Raw genomic sequence first — 4,827 nt, 5'->3', positions numbered from 1 at the left:
GGATCTCTGTGTTTTTTCCCACCTATTTGATTAAACGTCTTCTCACTAATGACTTGATTAAAAGAAGCAATGTTAAAACAAAAGGGGTGGGCCCTGGGTAGACCTGGGAAGTTGTGCTGGGGTAGATAAGGGGAGTGGGGGCTGAGGCAGGTGAAGGAAATGCTCTGGGAGCATGATTGGCAGGTGGCAGGGCAGGTGGTTGCACGAACCTCCTTCAGGTGAATGGACATCTGTCAGGATTACATGAGGAGCCTGGATGATGAGCTGGAGGATGATCAACCAAGGGAATGGTGGACAACGCCACCAGGAGGGCCAGCAGTGCCCTAGTCTCATGGCAGGAGCCTCTGTACTCACCACTCTCACTAAAAGAAACCTGAAGGTAATAAATGCTGAGTTAGGAAAGATTTAAGGCTATGGATAACTTAATACCATAAGTTGACTGCTTCAGAAGGTCAGAGAAACTCATCTCTGAAGTGAATGGAAGAGTTTCCACTTTCCTTAACGTAAGATGAAATGATGCAGGATTTGAATATACATGCGACTTCCCTGGTGGTCCAGTGGTTAAAACTCCACACTCCCAATGCAGGGGGCCTGGGTTCGATCCCTGGTCAGGGAATGAGATCCCACATGCATGCCGCAACTAAGAGTTTGCATGCCACAACTAAAAGATCCCCCATGCCACAACTAAAGATCCTGCATGCCACAACGAAGATCCTGCGTGCTGCAACTAAGACCCGGCGCAGCCAAATAAATAAACTGGTGGCTCCTAATCTTTCCCCAGCCCCAGGTAATTCACACTTGTACCACCCAGCATTTCAGTCATAAATTTGCCATCAGGGCTCAGGATGTGTTTGAATATCCTGGGTGGAGGGTTGTGAGTGGCAGAATGATGGCCCCCAAAGATGTTCACTGCTATTCCCTGGAACCTGTGAATATGGTACGTCACGTGGCCAGAGAGACTTTGCAGATGTGGTTACATTAGGATTTTGAAACAGGGAGATTATCCTGGATCATCCCAGCGGACCCAGTATCGTCACAAGGGTTGTTACAGGAGGGAGACAGGAGGATCTGAGTAAGAGAAGATATGGTGACAAGCAGAGATTTGAGTGACGCAGGACCATAAAGGAATGTGAGGGGCCTCTAGAAGCTGGAAAAGGCAGGGAAATGGATTCATTCCCTAGCGCCTGCAGAAGAAATGCAGTACTGGCAACACCTTGATTTTAGCCCAGTGATAGACTTCTGATCTCCAGAGGGTAAAATAATAAATCTGTATTGTTCAAGCCGCTGGGTTTGTGGTAATTTGCTTCTGCAGTAATAGCAGGGGGTGTACATGATTTGAAAGTTTCCACCAATGGATACTGTACCCAAAGGGATGGTGTATCCCTCCAGCAAGCACTGGATCTGGGAAAGGGAGAGGGGGCAGGCACTCTGCCTAGGGTTGGCAAACCGCAAGGAACTAGGGGCTTGGAATTGTGTGGAATGGTTCTCTGTTCTCACAGAAACATGGAGATTGTGTAGGAAATTCCAACAGTCTGGAAGAGTAGGCTGCTCAGACTTTTTTGGTGAGCCTGGGACTTAGACTTTCGTCTGGTGGAAAAGGGTGCACATGTATCCTCTGGGGCAGAGGCAGCTGAACTTGTAGAAATGGATGAGGACAGTAACTGGGAGAATTACAATGAGTCAGCTGGAAGCTGGAGAAAGTGGAGAAGGGTCCCATTCACAAGGTAAGATGTGGCTTTCCGCTGCCTCAGATTCCTAGATCACAGAACACAGAAACAGCCACCATTACGGTTCCTTTGGAGCTGGAATTTAATGAAAGCCAACCAGTGGATTCTTAACCACTGCACCACCAGGGAAGCCCACTGTGGTAAATCTATTAAGTGGAGTTCTCATCTGGTTGCACATTAAAGAACTCATACCTAAGAAAAACTGTATAATGAAATCAATGTGGGAAGTCTTTCACCTGGAGCTCCCAACTTGTTGACATTACATAATTTGTACTAGAGAGAGACTCCATGAATGTCGTGAATGTGGGAGAGCTTTCAGCAGGAGGTCTTAACTAATTAGGCATCAGAAAACTCACACTGGAGAAAAACTGTTCTGTTGTATTCGATGTGGGAAGTTTTTCAGTCACATCCTTGATTTTAATGTGTATCAAAGAAAGAATAATGGAGGGACTTCCCTGGTGGCGCAGTGGTTAAGAATTCGCCTGCCAATGCAAGGGACATGGGTTCGAGCCCTGGTCCGGGAAGATCCCACATGCTGTGGAGCAACTAAGCCCGTGCGCCACAACTACTGAGCCTGCTCTCTAGAGCCTGCGAGCCACAACTACTGAGCCTGAGTGCCAGAACTACTGAAGCCCGCGCACCTAGAGCCCATGCTCTGCAACAAGAGAAGCCGCCTCAATGAGAAGCCTGTGCACTGCAACGAAGAGTAGCCCTTGCTCACTGCAACTAGAGAGAGCCTGCGTGCAGCAACAAAGACACAACGCAGCCAAAAATAAAGTAAATAAATTTTTAAAAAAAGAATAATGGAGAGAAGCCTTATGAATGTAGTTAATATAGGACGTGTTTCCTTCAGAGCTCTGGCTTTATTTCACATCAAAGAACTCACATTGAAAAGAAGAAGCCTTATGAGTGTAATCAGTGCAGGAAATGCTTCAGTTGGAGTTCTCACTTTGTTACTCTTCAGAGAACTCACACTGGAGAGAAATCTCATGAATGCCGAAAGTGTAAAAAGTCTTTCCACCGGAATTGTCACCGTATTGGACATCAAAGAATCCATATTGGAGAGAATCCGTATAAATGTAATCAGTGTGGGAAATCAGACGGAGCTTTTATCTTATTGTGAATCAGAAAATTCATAAGGGTGAAAAACCACATGAGGGACTTCCCTCGTGGTGCAGTGGTTAAGAATCCGCCTTCCAATGCAGGGGACACAGGTTCAGTTCCTGGTAGGGGAACTAAGATCCCACATGCCTTGGGGCAGCTAAGCCTGCACACTGCAACTACTGAGCCTGTGCTTTCTAGAGCTTGAGCGCCACAACTAGAGAGAAGCCCACTCCTGGCAACAAAGATCTGGAGTGCTGCAACTAAGACCCAACACAGCCAAATAAATAAATATTTTAAAAATTTTAAAAATAGGGGCTTCCCTGGTGTCACAGTGGTTAAGAATCTGCCTGCCAATGCAGGAGACACAGGTTCGAGCCCTGGTCCGGAAATATCCCACATGCCGCAGAGCAACTAAGGCCGTGCGCCACAACTACTGAGCCTGTGCTCTAGAGCCCACAAGCCGCAACTACTGAAGCTTGCATGCCTAGAGCCTGTGCTCCACAACAAGAGAAGCCACTGCAATGAGAAGCCTGCACACCTCAACGAAGAGTAGCTCCCACTCGCCGCAACTAGAGAAAAGGCCCGTGCACAGCAACGAAGACCCAACACAGCCAAAAAGAAATAATAAATAAAATAAATTTTTTAAAAAAACAAAAAACTTGAATGTACTGTGAAAAAGCCTTCAGCAGACCATCTGACTTATGGAACACCAAAGAATTCATAGTGAAGGAAACCTTATGAATGTAATCAGTGCCGAAAGGCTTTCAGATGGTGCTCTCCCCTTGTTGGACATCAGAGAACTCATTCTTGAAGAAAACTGTCAACAGTTTTTAGTGTAATGACATATGGTCAATCTCTGCTCTTATGACACAGTCCTACAAAAGCTGATCTACTAGGCAGTGTTCTTAATAGCACTGAGGCCTAAATCTGAGAAGGAACAAGAACACGAAAATGAATAATATAAGCACTGAGGGGGGGAAATTGTTTCCTCAGATGATGACATTATTTGTACAGAGATTGAAACAGTTGATGGAAATGTAATATCAATGTTTTGTTTTGTTTTGTTTTTTAAAGTCTTTATTGAATTTGTTACAATATTGCTTCTGTTTTATGTTTTGGTTTTTTTGGCCATGAGGCATGTGGGATCTTAGCTCCCCGACCAGGGATCGAACCCGCACCCCCTGCATTGGAAGGCGAAGTCTTAACCACTGGACCGCCAGGGAAGTCCCTCAATATTCTTTTTTACTTAGATATTTTACCATTTGGGGACATTTGTGTAGTTTCTAATCTGTTTTATGCAGATTCTGTAAGACATAATTATGATGTGAAGTGAAAAATGCATGATGTGCATGATTGTGCTGTCTTATTAAAATATGTTTGTACATGAGCGAGAATAAAAGTGGAATGGATAAATAGTTGATTTGATTTGTCCCACTTAAAAATATTTAAATGTTCCTGTGATAATTACTTAACAACAAATTTTAAAAGTCCAGAACAAAAATAGAATCCTGTGGACTATTTACCTCCTTTGAGGATATCAGGAAGAAGGAGGACAAGGGACTAAGAAGTTAAGTGCTACCTGGCTTCTGGGAAGTATTTCTAGAAAAGTGTGTGATGGCCACACCTCCTGTCATTCTTGGGTTCCCCAGAGAGTCACCATTGAGGACCCAGTAGTTTCTCAGGAGGTGACTTGAAATCCATTGGAGAATCTCATCACAGAAGTGAAAGTGCCTGGGCAGCACAGAAGGTATGTATGCTCAAATCATTGTACTCACTAGTGCCATTTACCCAGAACGTCCTTACATCCTTCTGTGTTCAGCCTGGGGAGAGTGACCAGTGATGCAGGAAACCTAGAAATGGGAGTGCTACCACCCAGAGTTCTTGGCCTCCTTAATCAATAGAAACTGATAAGAGGCCAGCTAAGAAATTCAGGTAAGTCTTGATTAGGACTCATGCTGCAGTACAAGGAAGCAAAAACAAGTAACAGGTGCCCTTT

The sequence above is a fragment of the Balaenoptera physalus genome, assembly GCF_965194825.1.
Source record: "Balaenoptera physalus genome assembly, chromosome: 19".
NCBI classification, from domain to species: Eukaryota; Metazoa; Chordata; class Mammalia; order Artiodactyla; family Balaenopteridae; genus Balaenoptera; species Balaenoptera physalus.
The sequence above is the reverse complement of the archived record's forward strand: the minus strand, read 5'-3'. Positions refer to the sequence as shown.